The sequence below is a fragment of the Mus musculus genome, chromosome 4 (assembly GCF_000001635.26).
Source record: "Mus musculus strain C57BL/6J chromosome 4, GRCm38.p6 C57BL/6J".
Classification (NCBI taxonomy): domain Eukaryota; kingdom Metazoa; phylum Chordata; class Mammalia; order Rodentia; family Muridae; genus Mus; species Mus musculus.
In genome coordinates, this window is record NC_000070.6 from 64,120,902 (window position 1) to 64,142,673 (window position 21,772).

Sequence of the window (21,772 nt, forward strand, 5' to 3'; positions counted from 1 at the left end):
AAACTCTAAAAATGCCACAGATATTCAGGGTTCACGTAGTCCCCAGATGAACCCAGAATCCCATGGAGTAAAAATTTATATTTGTTTTATAGCAGAGGCTTTATATATAACATATCCATCTATATAAACAAATATATATTAATAGGAGTAGTTACAAACTGTTATAGTGTATTTCATAGTACATACCATCTATCAGATGAATAGTCATTGTAAACTCTGGAGTAGAAGACTTCTAATATCAGCTTCATAATTTGTCTTTAGAATTGACCATATTGTTTGCCTTCAACCCTAAGTAGGGAGTCTGAGTGCCTGGTAACAGCCTCAGCAGATTCCTTGGAGGCTAGGGATATATAATGCTTTGGCATGAAAAAGTAAGAAAGCTGGATTTCTCCTTGAAATTGACAACCTAAAGGTAGTACCACTATTGGTACAAAGGTGGAAATGACAGTCTTCCTAGAACCAGAAATTGTGCATCCTCTCTCTCTCTAACCTTGGCAGTGTTGAGACATCTTAACTGACCCCGTGTGTAACTCTTTCTTCCTCCAGTGCCTTCTTGGTAGAACTGGAACTCTAGATTAAGTCAGCATCTTCTAAAACCTCTCTCATTAGTTGTGTCACAATGTGATGGTCAGTCTGGAAGGGGACTCTTGCTTGATCATCTTCTCCCCGATGTTCAGTCTCCATACATGCTACAGCAGACTGAGTTATATGAGTAATTAGGAAGGACATATTGATAGTGTGTCAATTCTGAGGAGAATTCATCACGGCATTGCTATTTCCACCTTTGTATTTTAGATAATTCTGCCTCAGAGTTCAAGAGCTCACATGCCATGAGGACACTCAAGCAGTGCTGAGAGGAACAGTCAACAATGGCTCCTGGACCACGTGAGTGAAGCATCTTGGCAGTAGAATCTAGCCCAAGGTGAGTCGCGAAGGCCTATAGTTTTGGACAAAATTTTACTACAAACCTGATTTAAAATGTTTAGCCAGAATCACCCCAAATTCATAATGTTCAGGCACCATGAGGGATAAAAATGCTTACAACTGTGTATGCCACTGGGAAGGCTGTAATTCCCATGTTTGTACTAATGGTAGTATGTACTACCTTTAGGTTGTCATTATTAGTTTGTGTTAATTTATTATGTGGTAATAGATAACTAATACACAGTCATTATTCTTTCTTTGTCTACCTACCATAAACTATTTCACACTTTCTTTGTTCTCATTTTGTTAACGATTTTTACTTAAAGATTGTTGGTAATGTGAATACTTAAGGTATACCATATAGTCCTATGGGGTGCGAACACATGCTCATGTTCATGTGTGTGTGTGTATGTATGTATGTATGTATGTTTGTATGTATGTATATATGTATGTAGAAATAGACCTCTACCAACTAAGCTAGATTCATAGTCCCACAATTTTATTTTAAAAATATTTTGGAATGACTTAATTCTAAGAAAAGAAATCCAGTGATAAGGAATGACCAATTGTAATTTCTTTTTGGTGGACTCCTTGGAAATTGAGTTATAGGTGGTTATAAAATGCCTCATGAGTTTTGTGAATTGAAATTGAACTTGGATCTGTTGGAAGTGTAATTTCTTTTCTTTTTTATTAGGTATTTTCTTCATTTACATTTCCAATGCTATCCCAAAAGTCCCCCATACCCTCCTCCCCAACTCCCCTACCCACCCACTCCCACTTCTTGGCCCTGGTGTTTCCCTGTACTGAGGCATATAAATTTTGCAAGACCAATGTGCCTCTTTTTCCACTGATGGACAACTAGGCCATCTTCTGATACATATGCAGCTAGAGACACGAGCTCCGGGGTACTGGTTAGTTCATATTGTTGTTCCACCTAAAGGGTTGCAGATCCCTTTAGCTCTTTGGGTATTTTCTCTAGCTCCTCCATTGGGGGCCCTGTGATCCATCCAATAGCTGACTGTGAGCATCTACTTCTGTGTTTGCTAGGCCCAAGAATAGCCTCAAAAGAGACAGCTATATCAGGGTCATAATGAAGTACTACTCAGCTATTAAAAAGAATGAATTTATGAAATTCCTAGGCAAATGGATGGAGCTGGAGGGCATCATCCTGAGTGAGGTAACCCAATCACAAAAGAACTCACCTGATATGTACTCACTGATAAGTGGATATTAGCCCAGAAACTTAGAATACCCAAGATATAAGATACAATTTGCAAAACACATGAAACTCAAGAAGAATGAAGACCAAAGTGTGGATACTTTGCCCCTTCTTAGAAGTGGAAACAGAACACCCATGGAAGGAGTTACAGAGACAAAGTTTGGAGCTGAGACGAAAGAATGGATCATCTAGAGAGTGCCAGATCCATGTAGATCCATCTAGATCCATCCCATAATCAGCCTCCAAATGCTGACACCATTGCATACACTACCAAGATTTTGCTGGAAGTGTAATTTCTGTTTGTATAAAGTAACACTGTCTTGTGAAATCGATGAAATGGCCCACCCAACTTTAAAATTACTGTTGCTAATATAATTCATTGCGCATATAAAAAGATGTGCAGATGATAAAGCCTAACCCTACTCCTTGGGTTCTTGTATTCATTGCTGAATCAGGCCTGCACCAGGATTATAAGTTCTACATATACAGAGCAGTACACTGAAACATGGAGATGGGAAATACCTAGCCATCCTTAGCAGAGCTGATTTTATAGCTGCTTCTTCCAATTGGGGGCCCCAATGGGTCTTCATTCAATGTACTTCCCTGGAGTTTGCACCCAGACAGATCCAGGGAGAATATGCCAGAGCTTGAAGAAAAGACTGGAATGGCTTGAAGATCTGTTGCACATTACTACTGAAGTTGTAGTTTACCATGTCTGGACAGCTTTCTTGAGCTTGGTGCAAAATGGAGGACACTCGTAGCAGGGCTTCCTCTTCTCAGTCTGATCTGGGGAGCATGTAAAGAATCCCAGAGCCTGAGAACAGAAGGATGACCAGCTTGTTAAGCAGCTGCTGTGCCCAATGCAGATAGAGAAGCTGCATTGCTATGCTTATCGGAGTCTGAGCTCAGCATTTAAGTCTGTTGCTTGGCAAATGAAAGAAAACACACAAATGCATAGAAGCAGAAACACACACACACATACACACACAATCACACTACAGTCCACATGTGATATCAAGTGCATCTCAGAAAATTTCCCAGCGTCCAGTGAGATGCTCAGATGTGGTATTCAAATGAACACTCTCTAGTTTCTCAGCCAAGTCTCCAACTCTGCCCCCCCCCCACTATATTACAAATACCTCTTAGCTCATGTACATCTTGAATTTGTCAAGGACTAATTACAGGAAAGTATATTTTGAGAGGTAGAAGAATGCATGGAGCCTTGTGATTCTTTCCTTGAGGAGAGTAAAATTTTTATGAGTGTTGAATGACAAAACATTCAGACCAGATGGAAATCAAACATATCCAACCATGTTGGAGAAGGAGTTTGCTGGCTATTTCTAGATGAGAAAAAAAAATGAACTCCTGTTTCTCAGTTGTTTGCTTTAAACAGTTATCTTAAAATTGATAACATTTTCTTTGGTATTTTTTATAGGTCCTGAAACAAGAGATTTGGAAGTTGAGATTTTTACATCCATCAGAGGCACAGAGGGAGCACAGACTGGGGCAGAGAGGGAACCAAGGCATGACTCAAGGGATGCTATTGAGTCATAGCAGACAGAGACTCTTCAACCTTGTAAATGAAGTCATGCTTTGTCTGCAATCAGAGAAAGTACAAATGCCTGGTTTTGATTTCTTTTTCTTCTTTTATTAGCTTTAAAATGCTAACTAGATCCCCCTCTTCCAGTTCCTCACTTTACCTCCCATTAGGTCTGGGGCTCAATTCCATTTGAAGGAGGTAGAGATCTGGCAATAAGGGATTTACTTCATGTTTCACATTTGAGTCCACTTTTTACAACTTGCTTGTAAAGTTCTGAGAGCTGGTCTAGTGGCGGAAAGGCTGAAGCAGTCCAATGCTAAATGTAGCACTCTAAGCTCCTCGCCTCTTTCTGACATCAGAAGGCAGGGGTCTTTCCTAGAGGCAATGCAGGCTCCTTGTTATTTCTTATGTCAGCACATATGTCTTTTCTGCCAGATGTCAGACCCAGTGAATCACAAAAGCAAAGCAGCTGGCTTGGGGCAGTGGGTAGCCATGGAGAGCAGAGGTAGAATCAACGCCTTAGTAGCCAGGAGCAGGAGCCATTCAGAGTCTACTCCACGGGTAAGACCTTGGAGTTTCTGCTTCTTTTTTCTTTCTTTTTCAGTGTTGATATTTGGAGGTGATAGATGAGAGGTAGTGGGCTCCTTGTAATGTTCCTTACCCATGTGGAGTATAAGAATGAATTTCAACTATGGTCCCTTGCACATAATTTTGATAGTTCTATTTTTAATGTAGTATTTAAAACCTCTGATTTTGAGAAGTAATTTGAACTAAACAGATAAATGCAAAGAGATGCCAATGGAATATGAAGCTTCATCTGCTTAAAGCAGATAACATTCAGGAAAACATACAATAGTCTGAATTCCACCCGTACATCTCAGACATTCATTCCTCATAGCTGCCAGACCTTTATCTTCAATCACTGAAAGGATTTATTTTTTATAAAAATTTGACGAAAGAGTTCATATATATGTACTAATTCAACAGAGGTCTATTTTTTTAATTATACATCAAACATGATTTTTGGTTCTTGAAGTCCCTCTAAAACTAGACAAGACATACATTCTTCTGTTTTGATACTTATTTCCAATCTAGTGTTATACTGTTGTACAATTAATTTTGTTAGGAAGGAAACCAAGTGTTGATGTAATTACAAAGCTAACGTAAGGAGTGGTGATCTTCAGACCGCATGGGAAGGAAAAGTTTCTCCCCTGTGGTTGATGTCTTGGAAAGAGAGGAGTAAAGACTTTGCAGGTGACATTGATGTGTGACAGTGAGAGTCACTTTTTCAGTATTTATCCATGTAATAATTTACCTATCATCTACCAGCAACTATATGTCTATCTAACTATCATCAGTCAATCAATTTTTTTCATACCAGTCTACCAACATCTATTTGTCTACCATCTCTATCTATCTATGTATCTATGTATCTATCTATGTATGTATATATGTATGTATGTATCTATTTATCTATCTATCTATCTATCTATCTATCTATCTATCTATCTATCTATCATCTATCTATCTATCTATCTATCTATCTATCTATGTATCATCTATCTATCACCTATCTACTATTCATACATCTATTATCTATTTATCTATCATCTATTCATCCATCTACCTATCTGGTAGGAGTTATGTAGGCTGGGTGGATATGAAGATAAACACTTTAAGCCAAGTTCCTACTTTTGTGCATGTCCTATGAGTGATGTAATAAAAAACTAGGCTAGGTTAAGGAGGCTTGTTTAGATAAGATGGTTTTTAGAAGGAATCCTATAAGAAGAAGGAAGTGAAGAAGCAGCCTTCAGCTCTAAGCTCTGTAGGGAAGACAGGTCTGTAACTAGCATTTTTAGCTTCATAAAAGCATGATTTTCTTCATGAAATGGTATGAAACAGGCCACCACTATCTCGAGTGTGTTTGTGTGTATGTGGGGGGTGGTGAGTAGGGTGGAGAGAGGCATCAAATCTTTTCAAGACAAGAGACAGAAAAAACAAAGCTCTGTCTGAGTTGTATAAACAAGGATGATCAGAGGATCTTGAGGCTACATGTTAAAGTTCCGCTGCCATTGGAGAATCTTGGACGTAGTGTTTATGAAAAGAAAGGACCCAGCCAGGGGGAAATTTGTCTGTGTTTGGGACATGAGCCTCTGTTAATTGTACCAGAATCAGTCACAGCTGGATAGATGATTTCACATTTCAGTAGATCTTTTTTGGTCTAGGTCAAAGACAGAATGCTACTAAAGAGAGGAGGACTGATGAGATCATCAACAGCCACTAAAATGGAGGAGCTAGAGAAAGTTCCCAAGGAGCTAAAGGGATCTCCAACCCTATAGGTGGAACAACATTATGAACTAACCAGTAACCCCTGGAGCTCTTGTCTCTAGCTGCATATGTATCAGAAGATGGCCTAGTCGGCCATCAGTGGAAAGAGAGGCCCATTGGTCTTGCAAACTTTATATGCCTCAGTACAGGGGAATGCCAGGGCCAAGAAGTGGGAGTGGGTGTGTAGGGGAGTGGGGGGGAGGGTATGGGGGACTTTTGGGATAGCATTGGAAATGTAAATGAAGAAAATACCTAATTAAAAAAAAGAATTTAAAGGAAGAGTGGGTGCTATAGCTTAACTTATTACCAGGGCCTGGCAACTGTATTCTGTCCCCATAAAAGACTGGTATTGAAGCCATCTACTATGTAGCTTGGAAAGAACTAATTCAGAACAGAATTCTGAACCTGGCTAAGATAAACTATTATAGTGTAAGCAGGAGTGTACCCGTTTGTCCTATAATGTCTTTGGAATGGTTAGACTTGAATAAAAAAGAAATAGTAGGGTTGGTTGAAAAATGCATCTATTTTTTTTTTTGTGTGTGTGGGTCTTGTGGAATTGATTCTTTCTTTTCACCTTGTAGGATCCAGGGACTAAACTTAAGATGTCAGGTTTGGTGGCAAGTTCCTTTCCCACTGAGCTATATTTTTGGTCTCAGAAGGCAGGGTTGACTTTTAAAATGATTATTAAGGGAAGCAAACTATTCAAGACTAACTTTGGCAATTTGCAGATCTACTCCAAACACTTTGTGCTCTTAATGACAAAGGCCAAGCTTCTACAGAGGGAAGGGATGGTGGGTGGAGTCTCAGGGATGACTTTCCTTTGGTTTACATTTTCAGAAATAGCTTCTGAATCTGTTGGTGCTTTAATACTTCCTGAACAACATGATGACACAAAGGCCATTAATCCATGCCATTTCTAATATCTTAGCAAGACATTTTAAATTTAAAATATGTTCATGGTTGCTCAGGGCCAAATTCAAGTTTGCTACGGTGATCCTTGCGCACCTGGTATTAATATTTTCCATGAATATGTCTGTATCTAACTGCTAGACTTTTCCTCTAAAATACCTACACTTCTAACTTGGCCAAATATTTGGTCTAGAGTCTAGTTGTGGTATTACCCTGTGGTTACTTCTGTGACCATTTCTCTTCCATCCTTCTGTTTTCCTGTGTATAATTAGAGTTCCTTGTTGAAAACCTTCAGTCTATCTTTCTTGCCTTAAAAATTACCCATAATCCTCCTCTCTAAGATGTGTGTAATGACCAATGTTTCAGAGAAATTGTCTTAAGGATGTTCATCTGAACTGTGATGGGGCCCCCAGTCCCAGTGTGTCCAATCTATACCAATGCCCTAAACTTATCTTGTTTCTTCAAGTAGCCTCTATTTCTTTTCCTATTACTAGATTTTGAATTTCTTGAGAACAGGTACCTATTTCTTGCAATAGGTACAAATGCCAGTTACTAATGGCACTATGAAGCAGTTAAAACACTATACTGTTCATGCTAACTTGGCATACTCACATGCTGTCTAAGTTCACTGTCTTCCTCTTGCACCACTCACACTGAGGTCGACAGAGTTTATTCAGCATTTTCATGGTCAAGAATAAAGAAATCAAAAGGTAGAACATGAACCTAGAACAATTTGTCATCAATATCTTTGCCTTTTCTTTCTTCATCTTTGAAATAACTGTTCCCTGATTCCAGAAGAGAGAAAATAGACCAGTTGTGGTCTTGCCTTGATGGAATGGAAGACAACTTAACAAGATTTTATAACCATCAACACTCTCATTATTATTGACTCTTCTTCCAAGCTATGACCACTTATCTCAGGAAATTCTCTGTTGATATGAAATACTGGAATACTATATCTCAGAGTAGAATAATTTCTACCCTGTTGGGTAGAATAAAACATAATCACTTCTAAATCTATGACCTTGGGATAGTCTCTAGTTAGTAATAATAGTTTTGACATCTGGATAATATTTCACATTAGACAAAACACTTTCATGGAACATCTTATGTGGTCTCAAGTAGCATCCTTTGGGATGAGGCTACTGTTTCCCAGAGCAGTAGAACTGGACCAAAGATGATCAGAGTGAGTGGAAGAAATGCTTGGGATCAAATAATTAATTCTAAGATCCTTCCCACAGGCATGTTGTCTATTGCAAGGGAGAAAAACATTGGTCTGCAGGGCAGTTTTGTGCATGGTGGGAGTTGTTTCTTTTAACGAGTGTGTAGGTCTCAACCTAAAGCTATCTATGACAGTTATAGCGTCTTACTCAGGTCAATATTCCTGAAGAATGACTTTTCTTTTGGGAAAACTCATGCTTCAGAATCTTTCTTAATCATATAATTGTACAAGCTTCCTTTTTGTTTGTCTGTTCTATTTCTATAGACAATTTCTCTATATCTAGAGATACCAGAATGCTGATTCTTACCTCAAATGTTTCATGTCTGGGTTATTCTTCCTGACACATGGATACAGGCCATGAGACTCTGACTTATGTAGTCCAGAGCAGCCAGCGCAGCTCAGTCAGGAGAACATTTACTCCAGGACTGTGGAAAGTTTGGCTTTGTGCTAAGTGTAAGCAGATGGTCCCAGCTGCTGGATCATGGGTCCATATGAAACTAATCATTCACTCTACACAAACATGCATCATCAGACCACAGTCTGAAGGTACAACCAACTTATCCTGCTTCTCATAATGTGGTAGTAGAAGTATAAAAATGTGAAGCACTAGGCAGAGTAGTCCATCACAGGGAAAACTGGTTTGGGAGGGTAAGAATATAATGTTGGGCTAAAGTGTTGAGCGAATTATGATATTAAGACTGGTTCTTTAATATTACTAGGGCACGTTCAATCCTGAACACAGGGAATATAAAGTCTAGGAGTTAAGGTGACTTCCTCATGCCTCTATTTGAATCAAATGGCTCAGTCAGGGACTCATTAAAGGTCAAAATGCCTAGTCTAGTACTTGCTGTGCCATGCAAGGCTTCTGAGATGTCTGGTATTTCCTATATTTTTAGTCCTAGAGATTGGGGGTGACTTTTTTTTTAAACTAGAACCTCTCTAGAAAATATTGTAATTAATTCCATTTGGTATTAATATTAGGCAGATCTTCATACAAACTTAATATTGAATAAAATAATTATGTTTAACTTCCATATTAAAGGAATAGAAAATTGATACTTAGAAATGGTTAGGTGCCTAAGGACATAGGACAGAGTTGGCAGTCTGAATATACATCAAAGCAGATTTGGTTTAAAGGAACTAGGGAATAACATCGAAGTATCTGATTTATCAGCAGTAGAATAGCTCCTGACCAACAATGATCCAATAGAAGAAAGTAGTAAGTCTACCAAAGTGGTATACATGACTTAGAAGGAAAATGGAAAATTATTCAACTCCTTTGAGGAAAAATGTAATAGTCTAGTCAGTCATACAAATGTAGTCTCAAATTTGGCACAAAACACCAAGTGTTCTCAGCACAAAGGATATATATATATATATATATATATATATATATATATATATATATATACATACATATATATATATATATATGTGTGTGTGTGTGTGTGTGTGTGTGTGTGTGTGTGTATTACCCCAGATGGACAATGAGCAGAGAATAAGAGATGATAATAGACATGGAGAATGAGGGAGAAGGGAAAAGGAACAAGGCAAGTGTATTTGTACTGGAAGTACATCTGGATAGACATGAAACCCCATGTTAGGATGAATTGATTGATTTTGATTGGGCATGTTAAATAAGGCAGCCAAAGGGGAGCTTTTGATTGTTGGACTTCAATATTTTGCTATACCTTGGTAGTCAGCCTCAGGAGGAGTAAGTGATCAAGTAAGGGAATAGGCCTTTGTGGATAGCTTTAGTGATGTAATCTAATCATTTAGGAAGGAAGTGGGCATGGGATTAGTGTAAGGCCTACCTGAGCCATGTCTGCCATGCTCCTACTACAGTCCTCACATTTTACTTCCATATTGAAGCAATTTCTAAATGGATGATAGACAAATGGAACACAGTTAGAAGCCACATGTGTGTTGGAAGGACTGGTGCATTACCAGAGCATGGGCTTCAGCACAGACATTGACACTATGAATGGAGAAAGGAAACTGAACAAACTGTGGGAAGGAAGAATACTTGGGGAATTACAGACTATAAGTATTGCTAATTTCTCAAAATGTCAACAAGGAAGCTTAAATTGTGAGACTAAATACACAATTCTGAAGGGCTTTGAGTGTTTTGTTAATGGGTTTGAAACTGTTCTCTAAGGGTAATTGTGAAAACTTTTGAAATGAAAGTGTGACATGACCAACACAGAACTTGGGGTTAGGTTCACAGCTAATGATGAAAAATTCCAAATCTGACTAGCTTGAACATAGTTTATTTAGTTTTCAAAGAAAAGTATGCATTTGCATAGCTATCACTGATATAAATGAGAAATTCTAGGTTTTTCCAGTCATCCCTGGCTGTAACATTTAAACTCAAATTCCAAAGATAGTCAGAGCAACAAGATGGAAGCCACAATAAGATACTTAAAGATAGGTGCCAATATATTCTTTCAAAGGGGTTACCAGAGACATGTGCAAAGTAGTGCTGACTTTGTCCCCTTCCTTGGGACTTAGTCACACGTCCATAGCAGCTATAAAGGCACTTGCAGAAAGGCATCTTTACTCTGGGCAATTGTGGGCCCATCAAAACACATGACATTGTGATTTTCTAGAAGGATCAGAGAAAAGATATTAAAAAACAGTAGTCATATAATTTAAAGAGCTGGCTTCACTAGCTGTGATGGCTATTCTTAGTTGTCAACTTGACTATATCTGGAATGAACTACAGTCCAGAAATAGAGGAGACACCTGTGACCCAGATCTTGAGGCTGGAAGACACATGCCTTTAGTCTAGATTTTGAGGCACACATTTAATCTGGGTCATACCTTCTGCTGGAGGCCTTCATAAGGACAATGGAAAAAGGAAGGGTTCTTTCTTTACCTACTTGCACTTTCTTGCCAACACATCGGTTGGAGTCTAGTTCTTCAGGATTCCAGCTCATACAGAAGGCCATTGCATACTGAAACACCTAGTCTGAGGGATTGGGCGACAACTTGATTCTTGGGCTTCCCATTCACAGATAGTCATTGTTGGGTTAGTTAGACTGCAGCCTATAAATCATTCTAATAAATTCCCTTTGATATATGCATATATGTATATGTGGAGAGAGAGAGAGAGAGAGAGAGAGAGAGAGAGAGAGAGAGAGAGAGAGAGAGAGATTCATTCCATAAATTCTATAACTCTAGAGAACTCTGACTACTACACTACCCATGAACAAACAGGCAAAGAAGTAGGGACAGACTGAAGATGGGAACCCAGGGCTGATAGTAGTCTGATGCTAGGGATGTGCCTTCCTTTTCAAGTCACCTAGGCTTTGTCCAATTAAGGAAAGTGATTTCTGCTTTGTTTCTTCACTACTGAGTCAGAGGAAGTTAGGTGTCTATTTTAATAAATGAGTCATACTTATTTGGCAAACTTGTCTGGATATGCTGATGGTATGCACCTGGTTTGGACTATACCCTTCATTGACAAAACTTTGCTTGTTCATTGTACTTTTGACCTCCAATAGTTAGAATAGATTATTTACTCAGATTTTTCTCTCAAGCCACTGTAACTAAGAGGAAGTATCTATGTATCTCATCCTGTTCACCAGAGAGAAGGTTCTTTATCAGTTCAATATTTATGCCAATGTGAGTTCTAGAGCCAAAACAAATTAAATTCAAATCTCTCCTCTGGAACTATCCTGGAATGTCAGATTTCAGTTAGTGTTCTTCATAATGCTATATGGCCACCTCTTGTGATGCAAACTCTCTGGCGATCCTCTCTGACTTTTATCTCTCCCACAAGCTCTTCACTTTGAAGTAAAGGGGAACAGTGGTTACCACAGTCTTCTTAAGTGATAGAAGACTAAACTTAAGTGTAGTCTTGGTCTCTGACTATACTCACCTTGCCATGTATCTCTTTGTATACTTCTGGTAAAAATCTGTTCCGGGAATGACAGATAATCTCACACATATCTATTACTGGCTCACAGTAAACCTATGTTTGTTTTCTGTCCATTTTCTCCTCTGTTGTGCCTGTGCCCTGTCTTTAAAATCACGCACCGTCTATTCTACTGAGTTTCTCTTGGGTCTGTATTGTGAATGCATCCCTGGCTAGAGCATTAGAAAGGATTTGAATCACTGGATATTACCTATTATTTCCAAGGCTGTGATATAACATACATTGAAGAGCAGAGATGATAAAATCAAATTTGTCTGAATATAGCTCTTTCCTTTACAAGTATTAGATCTGAACCTTGGGTACATCATTTGGATCTTCAGCTTTTTCATATCTAAACAATGGGAAATAGTAAAAAACACTGATCAGGTATGTTCTTGTCAGGCTCATTTCTGTTAATGTTTATATTTTTGATACAGTGGTTGTTATACAGTATCTTTAACATTAATCTTAAGGCATGGAATTGGTTGGGAAGTTGGGAGAGAGACACCACAAGTAGCTATTTTATGAAAAAGGCTCACTTTGTCAAAAAGAGAAGAAGAGCTTCAGATAGGACAGAATTAGCTTCCCACAGCTGCTGGAATAGACTACAGCACAGTCAGTGGATTTAAACAACACAAGTAAAATAATTTAAATCAATTTATGGCTCTGAAGGTCAGAAATCTAAAATGGGTAGTAGAGATGAATTTCTGTATCAGTAAGGAAACCTTACTTTTTCCAACTTGTAATGACTGCCTACATTCCATGGCTCATGGCCATACATTACTTTGATTTCTTTTTCACAGCTCCATCCCCCTCTGACTCTGTTTTTACAGCTTCTCTCTTCAAAGGACACCTGAGTCTACACTTGGCACACCTAGCTTATTCAGAGCATATCTCAAAATGCTTAATTTTATCACGTGTAAGATAGTATATATTGATGTTCATAGATGTTGGCTCTCTCTCTCTCTCTCTCTCCCTCTCTCTCTCTCTCTCTCTCACTTTGTGTGGTTGTGGTGGGGCAGCTGTGTGTATGGATAGGGGGCAGCTGTGTGTGTTAGGGTTTAGTGGAGACATTTCTCTCTCTCTCTCTCTCTCTCTCTCTCTCTCTCTGTGTGTGTGTGTGTGTGTGTGTGTGTGTTGCTATTTAGCTTACCATAGGTGTAGCAGAGTTATTTGACTTTCATGGACTGACACTAAGATTAAACTTTGGAAGACCTGTTGCCATGGTGATAGAAATGTAATTTGAATGTAAGTGTAGAAGGGATTGGGATGCAGAAGATTGGTGGAAAATGAACTGTGGGTCGGGTTTCAAGCTGGGGGAGGAGAGACTACAATGAACTAAAACCATTGGGACAATAGTAAGAACAGGAAGGAGCTGATTTTGAGCTTTGGCTAGAGAGACTAAGATGGATGAGTTAGCAGGACTTGGAAAACACTCTGGAGGTTATTGACATAAAGGGTTTCTGGAAAATTCTCCTGGGAAGCCATTCTTTTTAAAGCAGAAGATGGCTTTATCTTGAACATTGCCTTCTACACATCAATTATTCTTAACATATATTTAATATTTTTCCTTAAGTAGACATGAATAAATGCCTTTTCTTAAGTAATTACTTTGACAGAAATCATGACTCTGATATGCTTGGACATTTTGAACACACAAAATTGTAAGAATTTATTAAATGGAAATATATCTGCCATATATCACTTAATGTCTTCCTAACCATAACCACCCATGATACTACATACAGATATATACTGGTGTGATAACAAGAACAAAAATGAAATATTCAAACCTAGATTGCTATAGTCATCAGCTCTCCCTAGGCCTTCCTTTCATCACCAAAATAGAGAGACACGACTTACTTTCTTACAATTATTCAGCTGCATAGTCTATGGAAGTTGACAGGTATCCTGCTCTACAGTGTGAACACACACACACACACACACACACACACACACACACACACACACACACATTTGTTCATTGTTAAGCTTGTAATGATTTTTTCTTATATGTTTAAAATAATGTAAAATCTTTTGATGAGGTCCATTGGTTTGTTCTGATAAAGTCATTAAAATATTCTGAGTTGTTTTAATCTAGGCAGTCAATCACATTAACTCAGCATTCCTCGTGATCTTTTTAATCATGTACCTCTATAGCATTTAGATAGTGGCATGTGGCCTAAACAAACAGTTTCTCCCAATCGATTGTCCTGAGACAAACTTGAGTTTGGAAATGATGGGTTTGTGGGGAAGAAAACCTGGCTTTCTTCCAAGACTTAAAGTGGGTGTTTGAGATGGCAAGCACCACTGTTTACTGGGTTATATTTGATGCATTTTTCTGCTCATGTCTCTGGGAAACATTGCCTTGCAATACTAGCTCAATGATCTATTTGAACTCACCGGAAGTCTACAGGACAAGGTCAATTGGGTTTAAAGCTTGCATTCATGCACACACACACACACACACACACACACACACACACACACAGAGAGAGAGAGAGAGAGAGAGAGAGAGAGAGAGAGAGAGAGAGAGAGAGAGAGAGAGAGAGTGACAGAGCATGACAGAGAGACAGGGAGAGAGAGAAAGGGAGAAAGAAAGAGAGAGCGAGACAGAAACAGAGACAGAGACAGAGGCAGGGATATGCATATGTACACTAGATCTATTACCTGTGCTAGCAGCATCTCTATCAATGGTACCCAACTCTATTTAATGTAACAGAGTTGGGCTCAAAAACCGCCTTTGCTGAAGATAGTACTATTGGCATGATCTTTTCCTTGATGAATCTGGTTTCCTATTTGAAATTGGCTCTCAAACCTCATAAAATGAAGTCTTTTGAATCAAATTTTAGAGATTCATTAGAACTAACCTCAACAAAACTCCCTGGATATCCTGCATCCTTATCTCGTGGAACCCTCATTTTTCCTAGATCTTTCATTTTCATTAAGTTAACTAGAGCCAGACTTGCAAGAATAAATCAAGTTCTCCCCTGAATTTAGTTCATATTAATAAAAATTACAGGTCATTTTCCTGTCTCAGACCTTTGATTTAGAATAGCTACCATTTGCTGAGCTCTAACTATGTGCCAAAGGTTTTTACATAGTATTCCATTCATCCTACAAATCTTGCAAGGTAAGACTTTTTCCAGCTTTTCTTACAGAGGAAAGAGAAACCACTGTTTTATTTTAGATACATTATGCAAATTTAGTCTATAAAAATCAAGTGTTTTCATTTTTGGTGTTTATCTATCAACCTGGGAGATTCATAAGAGTTAATTTTTAAATGTAATTTGATACTTAAACAATCCCTCATTCATCCTGGGCAGCTATTATTCTAATAGTTGATATTCTGGTGAGAGCTTTACTACTGCCAAGGGAACTTGCTATTGTTTGGGTATTATGTCAAGCACTTCACAGTCTTCAAATATTTACAATCACCTCTAGAGACAAAGGTTATAATTTCTGCTCTTTGATCAATAAACTAATATGCTAGAATGCTGAAAACTTGATCAACTGCTTAAGAGCATGTAGTAGTTAATTCATTGGAACTTCAGGCACTAGCATGAAACATGATTTTGCAAAGGAGAGAATACATTTAAAGGTTTTATTTAGCTCTGTTCAATCCCATCACAATCTTTTTTTTAATTAGATATTTTCTTCATTTACATTTCCGATGCTATCCCAAAAGTCCCCCACACCCTGTCCCCCAACCCCCTACCCACCCACTCCCACTTTTTGGCCCTGGCATTCCCCTGTACTGGGGCATACAAATTTTGCAAGTCCAATGGGCCTCTCTTTCCAGTGATGGCCGACTAGGCCATCTTTTGATACATATGCAGCTAGAGTCAAGAGCTCCGGGGTACTGGTTAGTTCATAATGTTGTTCCACCTATAGGGTTGTAGATCCCTTTAGCTCCTTGGGTATTTTCTCTAGCTCATCACAATCTTTACTGGTAGATATTGTTTCTGTTTGCACTGTGCAAATAAGCAATGGCTGATGTTGACTGTCAGATTGTCAAATTGATTAGATTAAGAAATAAATGCTTAGGAACGTAGTGATGCTCACCTCTGGGTTGGTTTAAAAGAGAATTCCTAAACAAGATTACCTGAGCTTGGAAGACCTGCTCTAAACATGGATAGAACAACCCTATTAGCTGTAGGACTTGGTGTTAGAGAAGGAGAGAGGTGTAAGGATGTTGGCTTAGATAGTCTCTTTCTGCTTCCTGACTGCTGGCAAGTTGCCTGTCCTGTCCTACCATGCCCATGAATTGAAACCTTTGAAACTCTGAGCACAGGTAGATAGTATTCCATTCAACTTGCCTATATTTGTGCTTAGTCACAGGAAGGAAGTGCATGGCTAACAAAGGAGGAAGTGCAAAGACACCATGAAGGGAAGGGGTTACTTGAAGCCACATGGCTATTAGTGGAATCTAGATGAGAAGAATCATGATGACCCTGTGTAGTAATTTAGAATCCTAACCATAGCTTCATAATGCTCCATATCTTTGCTCTGGGCATACATTTACTTGTTAGAACTTAAAATCATCTTATGCAGCCAAGTTCTTTTATTTTCCTGTGACATCATTGGCTGGAGCAGACAGGAATTGATGCATTCAGTGTTAGTGGAGATGGGTGGGCACTGATGCCTGGGAATTTGGTCTGAATGCAAATGGCATCAAGAGGTGACCTGCAAGAAACATGCAGGTCTGTCAGAAAGCAAGTGCTGTGTTTGGCAAGAAGTGTTGTCATAGATATTGGCAGAATCATTTATGGCCAGGCTTATCTGAAGCATGAACAAATCACTCTGGAATCTTCTGGGACGTTGGGAGAGGGAAACAATAAGTCTTGGGGAGCAACAGGGGCATGGAGGAGGCTCTGCTGGATGATGGAGTACTGAGCAGAACAGAGGGGAAGTTGGTGTCAGCCAGTTTTCTTTTGAGGAATGAAGAACTGGGAGTGCGAACATAATGGAAGTGATTTTTCTTTAATTTCAGACACGATAATAAAGAAATCAGCATCTGGAGGACTCCCAGGAGGCAAGCTAAGGTTAGCTCTACATTACCACTCATTGGGATTATTGGCTCTCTGCTGCAAAGCCCCTGAATCTATAACAACAGGCACTAAGTGGATAGCCAAAAGTAGACTTGTTCCCACTGTCAGGATCTTTAAAACCATTTGTTTTTAATGAATCAGCTATCAGAGATGAATTCTCATTTAGGTGTGTTGTAATGCAGATTGCCGGTTCAAATTGACATCTTGCTAATTTTTTTTCTTTTCCTTTTTCCTTTTCTTTTTCCTTTTCTTCTCCTTCTTTTTCTTTTCTTTTTTTGAGAAATTCTCTTAACTTACTCCCAATTCAAGTAAAAATGGTATATTCAGTTTTTATCATTGACTCGAGTATTTCTGAGAGAAACATTGTGTATCTATGATAAGGAAGCATTCTTCTCAGAATCATGGAAGAATATCTTCAATGAAGGGAAGGGAAATGTGAAGGGGACACATATTTATTGACACTTACGTTGTTATATCTCATTAGTCATAGCATCAGACCTACACACTTGCTATTAGCAGTTCCAGTTGTACAGATGAAGAAAACAATTCAGAACTGCAAATTTTATTGTTCAAGGTCGTCTGATTAGTATTCAGTCATCAGAATTTGAAAATCAATCTACTTCAAAACATACATTTTCCACCAAATCATTCTGTAGAGCCTATCAGAACAAAGTGGAGGTGCATGTGTAAAGAAAATCAGGTCAGAAGGTCAAGGCACTCAAGGAGAAGCAAACCTAAAGCATTAAGATCAACTAATCTCTGAAGTCCCCTTGGGTTTTTGACATTCATTGTAGAAAGTAAATAGAACACACCATGCTTGGTGTTTGGTGACTTTTAGCTCCCTCATCCAAGTTAGAAGAGATGAAAAAAGACTTAGTTTTGCTAAGAAAATATACCTTAATATTCCACACATTTCTTTGCATGTTTGTGTGGGGGGTAGGTGTAATTTTCTACTTATTCTATAGCCAGTACAACAGCGCAGAATATGCCTTTCATCAAAGGTATTGTGTTCAACCCTGATTTTCCTCTGGTCTGTCCTTGTATTTAGACTTGTCCGACACCATGTGACAGAAATGATAAGTGAGCCAGTTCCATGCCTGCGTGTGCAGTCTGTAAAGGATTCTTTTCCCTAACCCCCCTCTGTGTGTATGCATGTGTGTATGAATATAGTTTGTGTATATGTAGAGTGACCAGAGGATAATTTTTTTCTGTGACTATCATGGGTCAGGTGATGACGACCTTGTTTTTAGAGACCTTAGTAGTCTGGAGCTTACCAAGTAGCCTAGGCTGGCTCAGTTGGTATGGTCCACAGCTCTATGCGTTCCTGCCTTCCAAGTGCTGGGATTAAACATATGCACCATAATGCCCACCTTTTTTTTTTTAAAGCGTCTTATGATAGAAATCAGGTACTTATACTCATAAAGCAAGCACTTCACTAACTGAGCTGTCTTTCAACTCTGCACTTCTGTTTCTTACCCTTTCCTGTATCCATGTTGTGCTATGGGAACACAATCCAGACAAAATACTGGTGGAGTGCAAAACACATCGACAGTAACACAAAAAATATGAGCTGCTAGTGGAACCAGTCTAACTCCTTTCTTGTGAGGGCTCTTAGAAGAAACCAGAAGTGCTGACCAGCTAAGTCCTCCTGAAATCATGGACCCACAGATCTGGGGGTTCTGAGAATGATTGTGACTCCGAGTCATTAACATATGGAGCATATTTTCCCAGCAAATAACTGATATCTCCTCAGTGAAAAGGAATTGAGTATTCTCATGTCAAGTTATGAAAACACAGACAAAGGAAGTTAAAGTCCCTGCTCTGAAGGGATGTCCTACTCCAAATAGAAAGTCAGGCATGTTGCAATTAATCATGGCGTGGAAAATTACAGAATTAATCAAAGTAACTAATGAAGTTCTTTTAGTAAAAGCCATGTGCGTCTTTTGTTAAGAAACCATTATTACAGGGAGCACAGTGGGTTGGTGCCAACAATTCCTGTGATAGTGTCATCCAAACCTCAGACCACACCAATTTCATTCCAGCGGAGCCTTGAGGATTACCCAACACTATTTATATCTATTATATGGTGCCAGTTAAGTAACTTTAAGTAGAAGCCAGGAACTTGAAGCCAGCACTTTTGGGGAGGACTTCTTTAAAAAGATACTGCTGAATTGGGTGTCAGTAGATATCTGTGGGTGCTCAGCTGAAAATTTCAGTCGATTTTCAGTCAGTTAGATTTTTCCAGTCTAAATGGTTGGAAAAAATGAAGAGAAATCAGGGGCCTTTTGAATGACTCTGCTTTTATAGAGAAAAACTGAGGGAACTGAGGTAGATAGACACAGAGAAGCAACACATGGGTTTGAATCCCAGGAGAGGTATTTGCTAGCTGTTTGGTTTCCAGTGGTGCTAGAATCTCCTTATACCTAATATCACTTATGGTGAATGGGTGTGCAGGTGTCTACCTTACAAGGTTACAGTGACTTCTAAATGGGCCTGATACCCCCTTAGTGCTCACTCTTCCCAATCTCCTTCATTTGTAATTCTCCTTACTTTTCATTGTCATTTCCTATTTGTCCAAAGATACTAACTAGAGTCACATCACATCAATTCTCACAAAATTAGGTCCCCACTGATGGGTGAAATGGATGGGTTTGGGAATTTCCAGATGAAAAGGGGGCTTTGAGTGACTACTTGAGTAATAAGATCTATTCATGTTACTGGGGAGGCAGAAAAAAGGCTGAGTTGAGCCTTTTTAAGAGCAAACTCTGCTTGTTACATCAGTGCACAGACAGAATGGTGGCTTTATGACATCCTTGGCACTGCACAGTGATAAATCTCAATGTGGGAGCATGAACATGACCAGGAGGACAAGGTGGACAGGAGTGTCTGAGAGCTGTTTAATCCAAACATAACACATTCAATGTTGCCCCCAGCCCCACTCTACATATATGTTACATGTAGGGAGCTGTTTGTCATAATACCACGAATAGCAGTACCAACTACATTTCTAACTGTTTGAGATAGAGTCCTTTTGTTGTATGCACAGTATGGATCAGCTAGGCTGACCCATGCGCATCTGGGGATTCTTTTTCTTCTGCCTCCCATCTCAGTGATGAAGCACTGGGGCTATAGACACCTACCACTGTCTTGGCTTTATGTGTGTACCTTGTATTCAAACTCAGGTCCTTTTGTTTTCATGGCATGTGCTGTACTCTACACACTGAACTATCGCTCCAGCACCCACATTCAATGCTCACATGCAAACCAGATAGGAGGTGGGGAATTCTTTCATCTTCCCTTGCTTTCCCAGTGGGATCGATCATAAAACTGTTACTTCAATGTTCCTTTGGTAGAGAAAGCACAATTGAAAGCACACGTAAGAACTAAATACACAGTGTAATGACACTAGGAACTATAGAATAAGTATCAGGCATGTTTCTAATACGATTGACTGCCACTTGAATGGGGAGTTTCCTCACCTTATGCTGGGAGAATTCACACTTAGGCTCAGTAGGGACTTTTACAGATGCTGCAAGATGAGTATTTAAAAATCCCAGTATTTTCTAGCCTCAGGACCTTTTCACTTTCTGTTTCTGCTTCCAGACCGCTTCCTTCCTCAGACATTGCTGCATTCCTTGATTTGTTATGGTTTCCATTAGAGTGTCAGCTTCAAAACAGGACCATTCTTGATTATCTTAGCCTAAATCACCCCTGTATGGTTTCTACTTCTTTCTCGATTCTCTCATGAGACCACTCACAGGACTTTGTGTCATATCTTGCATGTTGATTTGTTAGTTGTTCATCTCCTGCTATTTCTTGAGAGATTTAGGAGGTATGAGCTTTGTTTTGTTTGCTTAGTATGTATATGCACAGACTTTATATAGAAAGCATTAGACTTAATCATTGGTAAATAAAAGGCAAGCTGAGTTTGGACTCAATAATCAGAAGCAGGCCAGGAGAGGTGGCTCAGTGGGTAAGAACATTTCCTTTGCAAACCTGAGAACCTGTGAGCTTGAGAACCTGGGTTCAAGTCTTAGCACTCATACATGGTTTTGCAAAAGATCCATCCTAGGGGTGGAGATAGCTGGGATTATTGGAGGGGAAGAAGGCAGAGAGTCAGTCACAAAGCAGGACATCTAACATCCTTCTTCTAGCCTCTATGTGAGCACACACACACATGCACCTGTCTGTATACATACATGTGTTATACATCACACAAAGCTATGTGGATACACACACACACACACACACACACACACACACACACACACACAAAGAATCAAGTCATGCCACAAGAATTCCATAGTTGCTGGTGAGGTTAATTGTGTATATACATGTGTGAGCAGATCAATGTGCCATGACGCTCCAGCAAGCCAATGTCTGCCTCACTTCACACCCCTGCAGATTGTGTAAGGAATGTCCAGACACTTTCTTTTTCCAGCATGACGTAATGTGGAATGAGAAGACCTGCAGAACATGCAGCCCATAGCCAGACAGATGACCTCACTCCCTTCCTGGGCATTCCCAAGCTCTGCTGTTACAAAAGAACAACCCCCAGACTCACAATGTTTGGTCCACAGGTGGTGGTTTTAGTCCTCAGTCTTTTGTTGGCAAATTACTTCAAATGATCTCCAAGCTCCCCTGTGGCTGGCGGGAGGAC

General features: G+C 39.3%; 1 long non-coding RNA gene across 1 annotated transcript in view; it reads left to right on the forward strand.

Annotated features, from left to right (window-relative positions):
- The window catches only part of 8030451A03Rik, a 163,826-nt gene that overhangs the window by 136,171 nt on the left and 5,883 nt on the right, over positions 1 to 21,772 (forward strand). Inside the window, exons 7-10 of the long non-coding RNA XR_881356.2 lie at positions 796 to 922; positions 3,579 to 3,755; positions 4,119 to 4,244; positions 17,055 to 17,106. This is a non-coding gene — a long non-coding RNA (RIKEN cDNA 8030451A03 gene). The remainder of the gene's footprint in view (positions 1 to 795; positions 923 to 3,578; positions 3,756 to 4,118; positions 4,245 to 17,054; positions 17,107 to 21,772) is intronic.